This window comes from Lethenteron reissneri, chromosome 8 (genome assembly GCF_015708825.2).
Source record: "Lethenteron reissneri isolate LAM-NWPU_2019-01 chromosome 8, ASM1570882v1, whole genome shotgun sequence".
NCBI lineage: Eukaryota > Metazoa > Chordata > Hyperoartia > Petromyzontiformes > Petromyzontidae > Lethenteron > Lethenteron reissneri.
Window position 1 is genome coordinate 2,051,016 of NC_083786.1, and position 17,846 is coordinate 2,068,861.

Below are 17,846 nucleotides of genomic sequence, written 5' to 3' on the forward strand. Positions count from 1 at the left end.
AGACCGTATGTGGAGAGAATGCTAAACTGTTCAATTGGCAACTACTTCAATTGCATGGGCTCGTAAAGTATCCCACGATGTACGAACTTCTTTAGCACCATACGGAGCCAGTCGTGCTAATCGGAGGTGCGGTGGAAGGACAAGAAACTAAGCACAAAACTCAGTTCTAAAGAAATTAGTTTTCAACTAAGATGTAAGAGGGCTCAGGCTTTGTTATTGCAACAATTGTGTTATTACAATAGAAAAAGACATGGAATACACGAAGTAGGATTTGCATGTAAAGAACCTGCTAATTCACATGAGACACGTCTCATTGAGACATTTCACTGTTACCTCTGGATCTTCGTAATTGTGTTCGTCGTCGTCGTCCTCCTCCTTGCCTTGCTTTCCATATTCCTCATCGCTGTTGTCCTGAACGAATGGAACAAATGAAATGAATGGGTTGAAGGACGTCCCGCCTAATGTGGGAAAATCGTGGCACATCAACGATAAAATAGCCCGGAACGACTGGAATAACTTTTTACTTTACAGAGGAGGACGATGGAAAATTTGGATCTTCATTTCATTCTACATCTTCTTGGTTCTTTCGGTAAAGAACCAAGAAGATGAATCCCTGCAGTCACGAAAGCTTTAAATCGAAAAATTAATTCTACATGTTTTCACTTTCTTTCTTCACATTCACGACACACGGTACATCCGAACAATAAACGTGCGGTCCTGCGTCACAGCCCGCGGGTGTCCCCGTCGTTGTGATTTTTACAGGGGTTGGTTGAAATTTTTTCTAAATTAACGCACGGGGTGGGGAGCGAGGGGGCAAGGAAAGGGGAAGGGGGGGGGAGAGGTCGGATTGTGAGGGCACAGTGAAGCTCGCCACGGCGTTCCCTCGCGAGCGTCGCGTGAGACCGCCTGCGGCGCACGTGCGTAAGTGTCGTTCGAGCGCTCATCGGATAACGAGACGAATTTGTTCGAGAACGCCAAGAACGTGATGAGTCGCAACCCACTCTCAGATCACATCTGCCACTCCGACTGACTTATGAGATCACATTTCTTACATCGATACTTTAGGACACTTTAGGACACTTCACTGCCTTGGTAAGGATACATTACAACTTTGGTGAGGTCACATCACACGGTTTCATAATCGTCAAGTTTGCTTTGCTCGATTGATCTTCCTTCATAAGGTGAATCTCATAACTCTGGCCTCATCTCTGAATGTTACATTATGGGAGAGGCACAATATATTGGCTGGCCATCGAACAAAGACGGTGACTGCATCATGCGCTTTCAGATGAGCTTCTGCGGCCGTCTGGAACGCTCTTCCTTCTGATATTAGGAAGCCACTGGAGCTATGCACTTTTAAGTCATCATCTAGGTTGACAAACTCATTTCCTTACAACTGGTTTTTGTGTTTAATTTGTTATCCTTCCCCTGCACCTCCGATTAGCATGGTCGGCTACGTACGGTGCGAAAGAAGTTCAACATAATACACATTATTTAACTCAATAATGTTAACCTATGTTGATCGAGAACAAGTCTAGAACTTGATATATAACCAATTTGTGAGATATATCTTGTATTGCTTACACAAGCACCAGCGGTGGTTTAAAATTAATCTCCTGTATCAACGCATTCGTTAGGTCAACATCAAAGCACAGACAACGTCACGCGTACGGGAACAATTGGACGTCTTAACGTCGCACGACAGAATGGCTGGCACGTTTATCATTCGCAGCTCGGAAATGTTATCAGGAAAAATTGCCACATTGCCTTGAGGTTGGCTCAACGAATTAAAAATAACCCCCCGCCTTTCCTTGGTATCAGATCTTTGTCCCGAGGCTGCCCATGTTTGAGCCGCAGCTCCTTTGTGAAGCTCTCCCAGTCCTTGTTAACGCATTTAAACATTTTTTTCGTTCAATTTACTTATTATTTTACCAGGTATGGCCCACTGAGCAATGTGGCTCTTTTTCAGAAGCGACAATGGCAATAAACGATCGTTCAACAAAGTGGCTTATCACGTGAATATTTCAAGCCGCCAAATACTCGAAACGCGTGACGTTAATTCTAAACGCAGGGGGAAAACCCGGAGGACCCGAAGAAAAATCCATGCGACCACGGGGAGAGAGATAGACATTCAAATTCCAAATACACAGGCGTTAGGGTCGGGATCAAATGCACGACCTCCTGTATACCAGGCGAGGTAGTTAACATCTCGCCACCGTGGCGGCCCTGCCGCTGACACGTTGGCACTGGTGCACAAGCACGGTGTAACGCAAACACTCGACACGCTTGTCAACAACACTGTGGTCTTGGTAGATAAGAAAATAAATGAGATAATATTTGCGACATTTCTGCATAGTATTGTCTCAACTCGTGGAGCTCACCGTAAAGCCCGGAGCACGCACGGTGACACATCTGCTACCGGCGGTTTAAACACGATGCCGAAGGATGAATACACAGCTCTTTGTCAATCGACGACTACGACATGACCAAGATTGTCTCTCGCCATACTTCGCCACGATTGTGAGCGTTGATTGTTGGAGACACCGGTACCTGTTCAGATGCAACTCGCCACCGAAACTAGCCGTGGCAGGGTACCAGACTCGTGTCCGGCACGTTTATAACGCAATGCGCTAACTGCTGCGGCCACGGCTGCCATCCACGATGAAACCAATAAAACCCCTGGCCGTAATCTCCCGGTGGCCAAATTTGAATATTTTAGTCCGTGGATTTTTCTGCCTTTGACCAACGACCCAACTTACAGTGTACATGTGCCAAACCTCAGCTCTGGAACATTTGGGCGCCACTGTGGCGAGACGTTAACTACTTTGCCTGGTATGCAGGAGGCCGTGGGTTCGATTCCGACCCTAATGCCTGCTGCTGTATATTTGTAGTCTGCATATTCTCCTTGTGGTCGCGTAGATTTTTCTCCGGGTCCTCCGGTTTTTCCCTCCACATTTAGAAATGTGCATTGAAGAATATTTGGCTGCTGATATGAATTTCCACATGGAAGCCACTTGGCTGAGCTATTATTTGTGGCCAAGGCACTCATAAAATAGAGCTATATAGCTCAGTGGGCCTTACCTGATAAAATCAAGTTTTAGTCTACATCACTCAGTGTGTCACGACCTGATAACTCCTAGAATTACCCGTAGAAACGGTCCTCAGAGATCCACAAACAACGGGGATATTCACAGATCCCATTGGCCCTCTACGGTTTAACAAGATTCACACAAATGAGGAGTTTGCTGGGCCGTACATCTTATAACGGACACCTCACTTACCCACAAGACAAAGATCCCCCATATAGTCGTTTGGACAAATGTTGTTAGCAGGCAACTACGAAGGCCTGCACGGTGCACGAGGGGGTGGGTGGCCAGAATCAGGCCCGGCCACCTTTGTCTCACTACTAGAACTGTCTAAACACTGCACCAGGTACTTTTTTGAGGTTGAGTAGATCTAGAGGAGGCCCAGGACAGGTTCAGATAATCGTCACAGGTATTTGCCTTGAGCGGCAATTGAACTTGGTGTCGCCGAGTTCGTAGCGCAGAGCGCGGGCCAATGGACCACCGCTCACTCACCTACTCGCCCATACACCGACGCCTTCAGCCACTCACCCTCCAACACCCCCCCTCCCCCTGCCTCCCTTTGCTCACTCACACTTCATCGTTTAAAATAAAATTTCCTCTTCAAAACTCGTTGTTGTGGATCAGGTGGGGTCGTTGTGGCCGCTCCACCACAGTGCAACTCCCCGTTGCGGTGCGGCGAGCACCAACCAGCGGTGAGGTGCAGTGCCGCCGCCGCCGCCGTGGAAATTTGTTCGCGGAACTCTTGCAAAGACCACTGAGATGTTCGTCATTTTATTTTTCTGAACCGCGTGGTGGCCCGCTAACATTTGTTTTTGTATTGAGGATTCACCGTGGGTCTGCCGGGCCCAGAGAGGTTGCGTACCACGGCCCTAATGCAATAAGCGTTTAGAATCAACGCCTCGCGTTGAGAGTATTCGTTTGCTGCTTAGACATTTCCACGTGATGAGCCACTTGGTTGAGCTGTCACGTGTGATGGCCAGGGCGCTTCTGAAAAGAGCTACATGGCACCAGTGTGGGCCTTACCTGATCAAATAAAAACAATCAAATTTTGACTTAAAGCTTTCGGGACTGCAGGGATTCATATTCTTGGTTCTTTTGGTAAAGTCACGTAGAAGGGAAATAATAAAATAATAAAGAATATAAAACAATAAAATTCTCACGATGTTTCGACTGCAACACAAGCAATTATCAAGAAAATGTTCTTGCCGTGTTTTTCACACCTGATGATGATTGCTTGTGTTGCAGTCGAAAAACGTCGTGAGCATTTTATTTTATCCTTATATTGTTTCCCTTCTACGTGACTTTACCGAAATAACCAAGAATATAAAAACAATCAAATTAGTTGAGTTCCAGCAAGCGCCACCATACTCTGTGTTTTGTAGAGAGCAGCGGTGGTGGGAGTGATGATGATGATGATGATGATAATTATCATCATTATAATACTCTTATAATACAACACACAGCAGAAAGCCGCCACAATTTGTACTTACAAATTCTTCGTCAGGCCACTCTCCATTCACATCGTCTGCCTTCTGCGAGTCTGTGAAGTGATACGCACAGTAATTACTGCATTTTAAACAATGACATTTTGTACGTGTTGCAGTATATATTGCAATATCACGTGACATTAGCTGCAAAATAAATCGTGAAATTGCTCTTATCCGTGCCTCCTTACTCTCCCTAGGTCAGGGGGTCGGCAACCAACATAACTAGAAGAGCCATTTTTGTCGAATTCGCAAACAAATATAAAATCTTCCTGGTTCTTTCAGTAAAGTCACGTAGAAGGGAAATAAAATAATTATTTTATTATGTTTTCTTTTTATTATTTTATTATTTCCCTTCTACGTGACTTTACCAAAAGAACCAAGAAGATGAATCCCTGCAGTCACGAAAGCTTTAAATCGAAATTTAAAATCCCTCAATATGTTCAAGAGGCGCAATTGTGATGCCGCCGCCACGAAGCCGTTCGGCAGGCGCCCAAATCCCCGACCTCGCCACCACCAAGCAACGGAGCCAACCCCGCGTCCCCCTCACCTCACCTCACATGAACACACCCGCACGCATTTTCCCCCACCCATAGAGCTGGAAGGGGAGATTACCTGGCCGACCGGTTTTTATCCGAGAAACCCTTATCGGGGTTAACTCTCACGGTTTCCGGCGATCAGGGAATTGTATGACCTCCCCCGTGCTACGTGGCACCGCGGCGCTGCGACCAGCCTTAATATGGTGTGGTCGCGGCATGGGGCATTCGGCCACCGCGGTTGAGGCGCATTTCCCCCCACACACACCCCCACGGGTCGACGGGGATGCTGCGGGAGGGTGTCCCAATTAGAGTCCGATTTGGGACAACTGCGTACTAGGGGAGGGACGGGACAGCATGAATAGCGGGACCGCAGGAGCTGTTGCGCATAGTCATGGAGGGTTGGGATAATTATGCTTGAGCGCGCAGGCCCCATTGTTAGGAAGGGTAAGGGAGTAATTAGGATGTACGCCGCCAACGCAGCTCACTGATTAGCAGATCAAAAGCGCCCGGAACCGCCGTGCGCGGGCTCGAGGTGCACGAGCCCATTGTTCAGCGCAGCATCCCCTTTGAGGTAGGGAGGATAAATAGAGGGGCACAGAGGGGAAATCGCTCTCTTCTCTCCAGGCCAGCGGACCAGCAGCAGCTCCAGACAGCGACCCGGACGTCCGTGTGACGCACCGAGGCACGCGGTTAGCACAAGGATCAGCGGACCGCCGTGGACACTTAACAGTGAGTAAGAAGGTGAATTAGAATCATAGCAGATAAATCGGGAATAGGTATAGAGGTATCAGCGTAGGCCAGCCTCGTCGACTCACTGATTTAACATCTAGTTCCAGGTAGCGGATAATAAATCATTAATAGCTGATCGTGGCCTCGTGTGATCTCGTGTTATAAGTGTGAACGGAGTGGTACGGGAGTTAACCGAGGCCGGCCAGCCGGGGTGCATCTGTGTTCCTGCCCAGGTGCGACCCCAGCTGCTATGGCTGGTGCATGACCACCCACTCGGGGGCCACGATGGGGAACGACGTACTCGAGAGACCCTGCGTCGCCAGTATCTCTGGCCCAAATTGGCACAAGACGTGGCGGCCTGGGTACAGGGCTGCCGCGCCTGTCAGCAGTGCGGGCCGAAACCAGCACGATACCAGGTACCCCTAAGGCCGTTCCGCGTCAGCCGCACGAATCAGCTGGTCGGGATCGACCTACAGGGGCCATTCCCGCGATCCCATCGAGGCAACCGATATATCCTAGTCGCAGTAGAGTATTTCACCCGCTACCCCGTGGCAGTGGCCATCCTTGATAAAACGGCCTTGGTGGTGGCCCGGGCATTTGTGGAACACTACGTACTTAAGCACGGGATCCCAGAACGAGTCCTCACCGACCAGGGTAGCGAGTTCGAGGCCGAGTTGTTCCAGGCACTGTGCCGAGAGTTCGGAATCCAGAAGGACCGAACCACAGCGTACCACCCCCAGGCGAACGGTATGGTGGAGCGCATGAATCAGACCTTAGCGGGGAAACTCAAACGTATGGCGGCCGCAAATCAACGGGATTGGGATGAACACCTCCCCTATGCCCTTTTCGCCTACGCCACCACCGTACACACGTCGACGGGACAAACCCCGTTTTTAATGATGTTCGGCCGCGAGTCTCGTTTACCCGCAGATCTGCTATTCGGCGTCCCTTCCCCCCAGCCGGAGGAGGGAAGCCGCCCCGTGGAACACCTGTTGGAGACCCTGCGAGAAGCCCGAGGCCGAGCATACCCGCAAGGGGAAGCCGCGCATCGGCGGCAGGAACAGGGCACCCGACCCCGCATGGAACCCCCCTTATTCCTGACAGGCGCTAAGGTGTGGCTACACACCCCTCGCGTCGGGGCCGGGCAGGTGGGGAAACTGACGACCTACTGGCGGGGACCCTGGACCGTGGTGCAACAGATCTCCCCCTGGATGGTACTAATTTATGGCGGGGAGAGGGATCGAGAGATGGTGGTCAATGTCCGCCACTTAAAACCATGGAAAGCGGCCCCGGCGAGAGAGAACCCCATCACCCGAAGGCCCCGAAATCCCGGAGTACCCGCACCCCTCGTGTTGGGGGGCCTCGCACACTACATGGGCCCCGCCGGGCCCCCGAGACGCCCTGATCCAGTACGGAGACGGCGCGGACGACGGCCACTAAACCCTTCCGCTGCTGAGTTTGTGCCCCAGCCCACAGGTGCCGGAGGACGGGGAGAGCCGCTGGAGTGGAGGAGGAGACCGCCGCAGGAGCTACAGAGGACGGAACCACCCGCCCCGAGGCCAGCCACCAGGTCCGGACGGATCCCCCGGACCCCGCAACGTTTCCTCGTGGGCGCGGCCCAAGCGAGGTGCTCCAGTCAACCCGGGACGGGGACTGGCACCTCGGGGGGCTATGTGATGCCGCCGCCACGAAGCCGTTCGGCAGGCGCCCAAATCCCCGACCTCGCCACCACCAAGCAAAGGAGCCAACCCCGCGTCCCCCTCACCTCACCTCACATGAACACACCCGCACGCATTTTCCCCCACCCATAGAGCTGGAAGGGGAGGTTACCTGGCCGACCGGTTTTTATCCGAGAAACCCTTATCGGGGTTAACTCTCACGGTTTCCGGCGATCAGGGAATTGGATGACCTCCCCCGTGCTACGTGGCACCGCGGCGCTGCGACCAGCCTTAATATGGTGTGGTCGCGGCATGGGGCATTCGGCCACCGCGGTTGAGGCGCATTTCCCCCCACACACACCCCCACGGGTCGACGGGGATGCAGGCGGGAGGGACCCCGGGGGCCAACGGCCCCCACACAATGCACTGTGGTGAACCAGAGACGGTGCATTGTAAACAGCGGTCACGAAGCAGCCCTTAAAGAGCCTCGTGCGGCCCTGGGACCGCAGGTTGCTGACCCCTGCCCTAGTAGCTCAAGAGCCAGCAAAGGTGTAGAGGAGTAGAAGAGAGCAGTGGCGTCACGCGCGCTGTCCGGTGCGATGACGTCACGGGACGTGGGGTCACGCGCGCTGGACGGCGCACATGACGTCACGGCTCCTCGAGTATAAAGGGGGGAGCCCGTGACGTAAGCGGGGTCGTAGCTGGAGTCAAGGGTCGGAGTAGGGTGGAACGGGGGGAGCCAGGGGCAGGACGGTAGGACTAGGGGATATAGCGCAGCGCCAGGGCTGGACGTGGCTGTGATCCTCGGTCGGCCGCGTTGGCTGGTCCCACGGCCGGCGTAGAGGAGACGGCACGGGGCAGCCGGCTGTGTCGGGACCCAGTGGGACCGAGCCCGGGACCCCTGACCCCTGGGAAGTGGTTCACCCGCCCCGTGTCTTGTGTAGCCCTTCATAAACTTACGGCGAAAGCCCTTAACCTCACCTCCGTCTCTGAGTGAGTCGTCGCTAACCCCTCTACAAAGGTATAAACAAGATCTCCCAGGGGCACACTTCAAAGACAATCGGTGGCAGCTGTAACACTTAACTGGTCTGCATTGCGTCTCTCTGTTTGCCAAAGGCGCATTATGTGTTTCAAGTTAATTTTGTTCGACCAAGGGTGAGAACTCGAGGATGGGTCTCATTTGCAAGAGCGACCCTGGGCCACCAATAGTACATAATAAAAACAAGTAGAAGAGATGACAGAAACGTCTAAAACATACAACTTTGTTGATTGTATTTGCTGCTGAACTGCTGCACGTATTTGCCGTGAAGCAAGCATGTTGCCTGAAACGTTGACCAATAATATTTTTTTTTCTTTTAAGGCCACAGTGTTCTTGACGAGTGTGATTTGTTTCGGTTTAAAGCTTTCGTGACTGCATGGATTCATATTCTTGGTTCTTTCGGTAAAGTCACGTAGAAGGGAAATAATAAAATAATGAAAATAAAACATTAAATTCTCACGACGTTTCGGTCACAACGCAAGCAGCCGTCCTCAGGTGAAGAACAGGGCTGTCGTAAAGACTGCGTCCTAACATTAGGACGAGTGTGATTTTTGTTTGCGTACCACTGCATACGGCAGCAGTTGGATTACTGCATCGTTTGTTTAAAGCAGAATGCAATACTTACACAATCTCTGCACTCAGTCTAGACACACTGCGGGAAATTAACCAATATACATGAGCCGTTTCATCACTAAAATAAAGCGCTGCGATATTTAAGTCCATTGACCAATGGTATCAAAGTTATTTGATGACATGTCATGATTTGGGCTCACAAATCACTTCAAGAAATTCAAATTTCGTCGCATTTTTTTTTACACGTTGTCGTCTGCACGCATTTTATTCCGGTCGCTTAAATGTATAATTTACGTAACAATTTACACAGATTGTAAATAAACTAAACGTTTTATTTAGCAAGAAAGGCCCACTGAGCTACATAGCTAATTTGCAGCAGCAGCCTGGCTATCACGAACGATAGCTCAACGAAGTGGCTTATCATCACATGGGAATACATAGCAGCCAAATACTCTGAAGGCGTGGTGATGTTGATTCTAAACGTGGAGGGAAAATGATTGATTCTCACACGCTATCTCGACGCGTATCGTGAGAGTCAACATGAATTCTGACAAAGGAAGTGTGGCTCATTTTGTCGTCATTACGAGCCCAGCATTCGAGGCCATGAGCCCTCTCCAGAAAGTAGCAACATTGTGTGCGTAGTGAGCACGTGGTGGGAGCCATCTCAACAGGGGAGCCGCAGCGTAACCCAGGGGTGCCAATTCGGTGTGTCAGTAGACACCCATGGCCTACCTACGCTCGCCGACAATTGCTCAAACTAGGAGGGGATGAGCGCGGACATCGATGGCCTTTCGATTTACAGCTTTCGTGACTGCAGGGATTCATCTTCTTGGTTCTTTCGGTAAAGTCACGTAGAAGGGAAATAATACAATAATAAAAATAAAACATAATAATATACGCTGCCAAGCTTGGCGGTGTTCATTCAGACGCTGTCTTTCCGACAGACCTGTTCTTCACCTGAGGACGGCTGCTTGCGTTGTGGCCGAAACGTCGTGAGAATAGTATTTTATAATGTTTTATTTTAATTATTTTATTATTTCCCTTCTACGTGACTTTACCGAAAGAACCAAGAAGATCGATGGCCTTTTTCACCACGTTTCCATCTGGCGTATCCCCTCGCAGCACGTAGGAATTGATTTATTCGTTTACTAGGAAAACCAAAGTTTACGCGAGTTTGTAGTCCACCGTGGCCAACCGTGAAAGTTGAAAGGCCTTTAGTTGTGCAAGTTGGTGAACGTAGGTGGAAGTTTTTACACCATTGGAACCTCATTTGACAGTAAAAAATATGATTATTGGTTTTTTACCCTTCTATCTGGCAACAAAACTGACACCTTTTTTACAAAGAGTCATGTTTGCATAGACCACAATACCTGCAGCCATAATGCAAACAAAAAACATAACTCTGATAATATATGCACTGTCCTTGAAGTTGATAGTGCGCCTTTTGGCGTCATCTGGTTCAACCCATGTGAGACTGGGCTCTAAGGAAAGCTGTCTAGGGTGTGGACCAATCAACTTCAAGGACAGTGCAGATGTAGAGGTGTAATTGCGCATGTCTACGAATGTTGAGGTGTGATTATGCATGGCCACGGATGGCCAACAAACACAAGGGGCGGGGTTACGGCCGTACACAAGGGTGGCGCTCGCACCGACGTCCGCATGTGTATCCCCCACGGGCCCCCCCTTGGGGGCAAGTCCTATAAAAGGTGATGAGCCGAAAGGCTCGGGAGTGGGGACTCAGCTATAACCAGAGAAGACGGAAGACCTGCTAGTGTAGGCCCCAGAGCTCCCCTGGCTCGCTGTCCTTATAAGGGCCGACCAGGGCAAGCCGGTGGCGTGGCCCCGAGAGCCCAGACGAAGCTGGTCTGGTGACTCAGGGAGCCGGGATCCCAGCTTAACCAAGCTGGGACAGATAGCCTCCCCTAGTCCCGTAGTGGAGGAATTGGTATAGGTTAGAGGGGTTAGCTGTCGAGAAATCCCTGTAGCCCAGTGACCTGTAAATAACTGTGTTGGTGTAATAAATAAGTGTGCCTCCGATCCTGTCGTCAAGCCTCCATATACTTACTACACATATATTATCAGAGTTATGTTTTTTGTTTGCATTATGGCTGCAGGTATTGTGGTCTATGCAAACATAACTCCTTGTAAAAAAGGTGTCAGTTTTGTTGCCAGATAAAAGGGTAAAAAACCAATTATCGTAGGTGGAAGTTCTTGCAAACCACATCGTGTAGCAGGCCGCAACATCGGTGTGCTGCGCCCGCAGCCACCTCACGGTGTCCGTGCATCCCACAGCACGGGCCTGGAGCTTCCACAAAGATTTGGTCGAGAGCAGGGGTCGACTCCAGAGCTGCGCACGGCTCTTCGAGGACTGCTGCTTTGTGACCTTAGTTATGTCAGGACCACCGTCTCGTATTCACGTGCATTGCGGCTCTTGAAATATTGAGGGGTTGTTATTTTCGTTGCAGACCCCCTGGCTCAGTAGAGCCACAGTCAAGTTCAAGTTAATTTTATAGGTATAGCCCTGTGAGCCATTCGGCTCTTGAATTGGGTGCAACCGCAACAAACAAAAAAACTAAAACATGAACAAGAAAACATCTTAAAGTGACTATGCGCAAACAGAAAATCCAAGAAAAAACAGCAAAATATTGCAGAAAAATCACCGTACATCAACACTGTGGGCAAAAATCCCAGTGGGATGCAAGTCAAACAACAACAACAACCACAAGACAACTTAAATAAGTGTGCCTCCGATCCTGTCGTCAAGCCTCCATATACTTACTACATCTGGTGTCAGAAGTAAAACGTCCAAACGATGGACACACGAGGGACGACACGTACCAAGGAGTCGGAGATGGAAGACGCCGCGGCCGATTCAACACCAGAGATGGCCGGGGTCGGATCGGAGCAGCCGGGGCCAAGTACGCCCGCGCCGCTACGACAAGAGGGGGGGGATGCGTCGGCTGAAGGACTCCGGCTGGCCCACTCCCGCCTGGCGGAACTGCTCTACGCCGCCGCCGCTGCGTTGGAGGAGATCACGCGGCTGGGGGCTGGAGGGGCAGCGCGGGTCGACGACAGCAGCCGGCGCGCGGCGACGTTTCCCGCCACCCCGACGCGGCTGGCGGTTAAATTTCCCGCCATCTCTACAGTGCGAGCGGACGGCGGGGCCGGCCCGCGTCACGTGACTGCTGAGCGCCAAGCACAAGCCGTGACATCATCAACACCGGCCGGCGCGTCAACATCGGAGCGACCGGCGATGCCATGTGCACAGCCCGCCCACACTGTATCATCGGCGGGGAGCGACGGAGAGCGATCTACAGCCACGGACGTCGCCTTGCAGCAGCGTCTGCCGCCTCTGAAAGAATTCGTAGGCGCAGACGGAGACTGGGGCGGCTTCAAGAGACGGTTCATCGCTCATCAGGAGATGGCGAACTGGACGGACGCCGAGGCTCTACGCGCGCTGCCAGCGATGCTGGACAACGACGCCCTGGCTACCCTCACCTCGGCGCCGAGGGAAAAGCGCGCCACCCTACACCTGGCGTTGCAGCTGCTGTCAGCCGTCTATGGGCCGCCTTCGGACTGCAGGCAGCTTTTCCACGATCGGCGTCGGGGCACCAACGAATCACCTCTGGCCTTCCGGACTGCTCTCCTGGCTCTAGCGAAGGCTGCTTTCCCAAGGATGGACGAGGAAGGAGTGGATGCCATGGTGGCTGAGAAGCTGCTGCTACTCGCTGATGAGCTGGACGTCAACGTCCTGGCTCAAGACGACGCAGAGATGTCGTCCCTGCTGGTCGCGCGCCACATCCACGGGGGCTTGCGGTCCCTTCGTCGAAAGGCGGCAAAGGGGGCGGCCAGCCATGCCATGGCGGCTACCGCCCTCCCATCGGAGGAGGTATGCGGGGTGGAGCGGCGAGGGGAATGGAGAGCGGCAGCACCACAGGCTCGGAATGGACCGAGCCGCCAGGAGCAGCCCAGGACATCGGGGGCGCTCACACGCTGCTACAACTGTGGCCTGCAAGGCCACGTTGCGTCAGGATGCCGGGCTCCCCGTCAGCGCGGGGCGACACCTCGTCAGGACGCCACACCGTCTCCTCCCAAACTCCAGCAGAGAAATACGGCGAGTCGCGGCACCTCACACGTTTGGCCCACGCACACATCCGACACACACTCACGCGCCCAACTAAACAGGGCTCCAAATTCCCCATCCGTCGCGCGCGATTGTTCGGTAATGCGGCGGGCGCTCCAACCGTGTCAGTGGTCGGAGCTCGCCCATCGTGTCGTTGCTGCGTCGGCGGGATCATCGGTCGTGGTCGGTCACATTGATGGGGTAGAGGTGCGGATTTTAATTGACACAGGGGCATCGGCGACCATTATATCTGATTTAATTTATAACATCCTTCCCGTTCAAAGTCGTCCCTTGCTCCCTGTTGACGTGCCGTGCTATGCCGCTAACGGGGGCTCTCTGGGCATTATTGGCCAAATCCGCGCCACTATCTGCATTGGGGACATTAAATTATCCGGGCCTGTTTTGGTTTCCTCCTCACTCGCGGTTCCGTGCCTGTTGGGGACGGATTTTCTGGCCAAAATGCCCATCCGCATCCTTATTGACCAAGGGTGCATTGAGCTCCCATCGGGCCGACGCGTTACATTTCTGTCTTCCCCCACCACGGAGCGTCGGGCGTTTGCCACCGTGCAGGCGCTCGTCACAAAAACTGTGCGCGTGCCTCCGGGGGCTCAGATGCTCGTCCCTCTTAGGTTGCGTCGGCCGTTTAATGAAGGGGTTGCGGATCGGGGGGTCTTGTTGGGACCATCTCGGGCCGGGGTAAATGGACCAGATTTGCTCGCGGCTCAGACCATGGTGAGAGGGGATGGGGACCCCTTCATTGCAGTCCTTAATGTGGGATCGCGAACGGCCGTGGTTCCTCAAGGGACCGTGCTTGCACACGCAACGCCGGTACCCTATGAGGAACCACTCGTGGGTCAGGTATCCACCGATCCTCCGTCGCGACCGCATTCGGACTGTGATGACGGATGGCTGGATGCGCTTTGCGCGGGTTCAGTGGACCTGTCCGACTCGCAGCGCGCGCAGCTGCGAGTTCTTCTGAGCGAATTTGCTGACGTTTTTAGTCAACACAAATTTGATATTGGTTGTACTAAATTGCTGCGACACCATATTGACACGGGTGACAGCGCGCCAATCCGCCAAAATCCCTTTCGGTTGAGTCCCGCCGAAAAGGATCATGTCAAATCGGCTATTGATGACATGCTAGCCGCCGATATCATTTCCCCTTCCAATAGCCCGTGGGGCGCGCCGATCGTTTTGGTGAAAAAACACGACGGCTCACTGCGGTTTTGTGTCGACTTTCGGCGTCTGAATAAAATCTCTGTGGCAGATGCGTACCCGCTTCCTCGAATGGATGAGTCGCTCGATGCCTTGGCGGGGGCGCGATTCTTTTCCACCCTCGATTTGCTATCTGGATTCTGGCAGCTTCCTCTGGATGACGAATCAAAACCTAAGACTGCTTTTCGGACACCGCAAGGTCTCTTCCAATTTAACCGCTTGCCGATGGGTTTACATTCTGCGCCGGCAACTTTTCAGCGGTTAATGGAATTGGTCTTGGCAGGGTTGCAATGGGATTCGTGTTTGATTTACTTAGACGATGTCATCGTCTTTAGCAAATCCTTCGAGGAACACCTCCAGAGGTTGCGTGCTGTTTTTCTCAAAATGCGGGCTGCCAATTTGAAATTTAAACCACAGAAGTGCCATTTACTCCGCGAATCGGTGCGATATTTGGGTCACATTGTTGGGCGCTCGGGGATATCCACTGATCCCGCCAAAACGGAATGCGTCAGCTCCTGGCCGACTCCCACCTCGGTGGGAGAGGTCAGGAGTTTCATTGGGTTCGCGTCGTATTATCGGCGATTTGTGGCTGACTTCGCTACGATTGCGAAACCTTTGCATGCCTTGACGTCCAAGGGAGTCAGGTTTCATTGGGGGCCGGAGGAGGAGGCTTCTTTTCGCGCCCTCCGGAATGCTTTGGTGGGGGCTCCGCCGTTGAATTACCCGGATTTTTCACAACCCTTCTTGCTCGATACAGATGCAAGTAACACGGGCATCGGGGGCGTGCTGTCCCAGCTCATTGGGGGCGTAGAGCATGTGGTGGCTTACGGTAGTCGGGTACTGTCTCCAGCCGAACAGCGGTACTGCGTTACCCGTCGGGAATTATTGGCGATTGTTTATTTCATTCAGCAGTACCGCCCGTATCTGTACGGTCGGCGGTTCACCGTCCGTACAGATCATGCGGCCCTACAATACGCCCTGCGGGTTCAACAACCATCGGGCCAGTTGTCTCGATGGTTGGAGATTCTCCAAGACTATGACTTTGTCACCACATATCGTAAGGGTCTCCGCCACACGAACGCTGACGCCCTGTCGCGATTGCCACCCACTTCGGAGTGCGCGTGCCTCTTGGGTTCGGGGCGTTGTAGGTCTCCGAACGTCACCACCGATTCGGTCCTCGTGGCCGCTGCCGATGCGCCTTCGGTTTCGGGTCCTATCGAGCAAGAAGGGAGGGATTCGTTGCTGGGGTTGTCGGTCGCGGAATGGGGTCGCCTCCAAATGGAGGACACCTCCCTCCTCGCTCTGCGCCGTCGCGCCGGGGGGGTTGGCCAGGGGGTGAAAAACGTTGACTCGTGGGGGTTGTTCCAGGGACTTTTAATGCACTGGGATGGTAAAACCCGGCGCCAGCGGCTCGTGGTGCCTGCTGCTTTAAGGGGTAAGGTGGTATGGGCTGTTCATGAGCGGCTTCTGCACTTGGGGGTTCATAAGACCTTTGCCACGCTCCAGCTAGATTTCTTCTGGCCGGGCATGGAAAAGGACGTGGGGGATCTCTTGGGGTCGTGCACGCAATGCGCGCAGAGGAAGCCACCTGCTAGGGGGTCCAACCCTCCGCTGCAGTCCATAAAAGTTTCCAGGGTTAACGAGCTCGTCGCTCTGGACATACTTGGCCCATTTCCCGCTACACCCAGGGGCAATAGGTATTTACTAACGGGGGTTGAATACTTCACGAGATGGCCTATGGCCTGGCCCCTGGCGAACCAGTCGGCAGCAGCCATCGCGGAGGCCTTTGTCCAGGGCTATGTCCTCGACAAGGGTGCTCCGGAACGGCTGCTTACTGACCAGGGTAGGAATTTTTCTGGTAAACTCCTACGTGAGGTGTGCGACCTCTTGGGTACGGAGAAGGTTCGGACCTCTCCGTATCACCCACAAACTGACGGGATGGTGGAACGGCTGCATCGGACCATCACATCCATGCTGTCCCAGCAGGTGTCGGTATCCCAGACGGATTGGGACCTCCGCATAGCCGGTGTGTTGCAAGCCTACAGAATGGCTCCCCATGCGGCCACCGGATTTTCCCCTTTCTTTTTAATGTACGGGCGCGAAGTTAACCCTCCTGTGGCGACCCAGCTGAAGCTCTCGGCGCTCCAGGCGAAGTCTAATTTGTCCGAACACATTAAATTTAACATCGCTCAATTGTCTGAGGCGCGGGAAGCGGCCGTGCAAAATTCTGAACTCCGCCAGAAGGCGAACGAGAGGCTTCGGTTGGGGCGGGTGCAGGTGGTCAAATGGGTACCAGGGGACAGGGCGTGGTTGCACTGTCCTCAGGTGCCGCTGGCAACCTCGTCGAAATTGGTACGGCCGTGGCGGGGGCCAGTGGAGGTCGTGCAGGTTTTGCGGCCGCAATGTGTTCGCGTCAAATGGGGGAGGCGCCGGTGGTATGTGCACCCCTCAAGGTTAAAACCATTCGTCACGCCGCCCCGGGGTTCACACACACACACGCATGGCCAAACGTGTGAGGGTGTCGCCGACTCCCCGTCGTCGCTGCACTCGCCTAACCTGACGCCAACTGTTCCGTCCCCAGGTGAAACAGGAGTGACGGGCCCACGCCCACCAACCCCTCCCGGAGGGGTCGGGGGTCACTCGGCAGCGAAGCCTGACCCTCTTGCACCCGGACCGTCAACAACCGTCACTGAGCGTGCCGGGACGGGCCCTTGTGACGGACCCGCCGCGAGAACGCGCGCCAAAACGCGCAGACTTTGCGGACAAAAAGGGAGGGGTGTTGTGAGGTCGGCCGTTGGGGGGCCTTGCGGACGATGGGAAAGGTGGCATCCGGAGTGTATATATATGTTGGTTTTGGGGTGTTATCCGGGGGGGGGTGCGTCGGGTTATTTTTTTTCTCTCTCTCTCTCTTCCTCTCGTTGTTCTTGTTGAAGTTTTCTTGTTCTTGTAAAAAATTACGCGAGGCACACACACGGGGTTTTTGTGAGGGATGCACCTTTATTCTGATTTTTTTTTTTGCAGCCGGGGACGGCTGCGAGCTGTACAGGGGGGGGGTGATGTAGAGGTGTAATTGCGCATGTCTACGAATGTTGAGGTGTGATTATGCATGGCCACGGATGGCCAACAAACACAAGGGGCGGGGTTACGGCCGTACACAAGGGTGGCGCTCGCACCGACGTCCGCATGTGTATCCCCCACGGGCCCCCCCTTGGGGGCAAGTCCTATAAAAGGTGATGAGCCGAAAGGCTCGGGAGTGGGGACTCAGCTATAACCAGAGAAGACGGAAGACCTGCTAGTGTAGGCCCCAGAGCTCCCCTGGCTCGCTGTCCTTATAAGGGCCGACCAGGGCAAGCCGGTGGCGTGGCCCCGAGAGCCCAGACGAAGCTGGTCTGGTGACTCA

At 53.3% G+C, this 17,846-nt stretch overlaps 1 protein-coding gene and 1 long non-coding RNA gene across 2 annotated transcripts in view; one reads left to right on the forward strand and one right to left on the reverse strand.

Annotated features, from left to right (window-relative positions):
* LOC133359884 (signal-induced proliferation-associated 1-like protein 2) overlaps positions 1 to 17,846 on the forward strand; it is a 241,125-nt gene that overhangs the window by 144,736 nt on the left and 78,543 nt on the right. The window lies entirely within an intron of this gene.
* The window catches only part of LOC133339124 (uncharacterized), a 30,115-nt gene continuing 12,624 nt past the window's right edge, over positions 356 to 17,846 (reverse strand). The window contains exons 3-4 of the long non-coding RNA XR_009754679.1: positions 4,577 to 4,626; positions 356 to 411 (exon numbers count right to left, since the gene is read on the reverse strand). This is a non-coding gene — a long non-coding RNA (uncharacterized LOC133339124). The remainder of the gene's footprint in view (positions 412 to 4,576; positions 4,627 to 17,846) is intronic.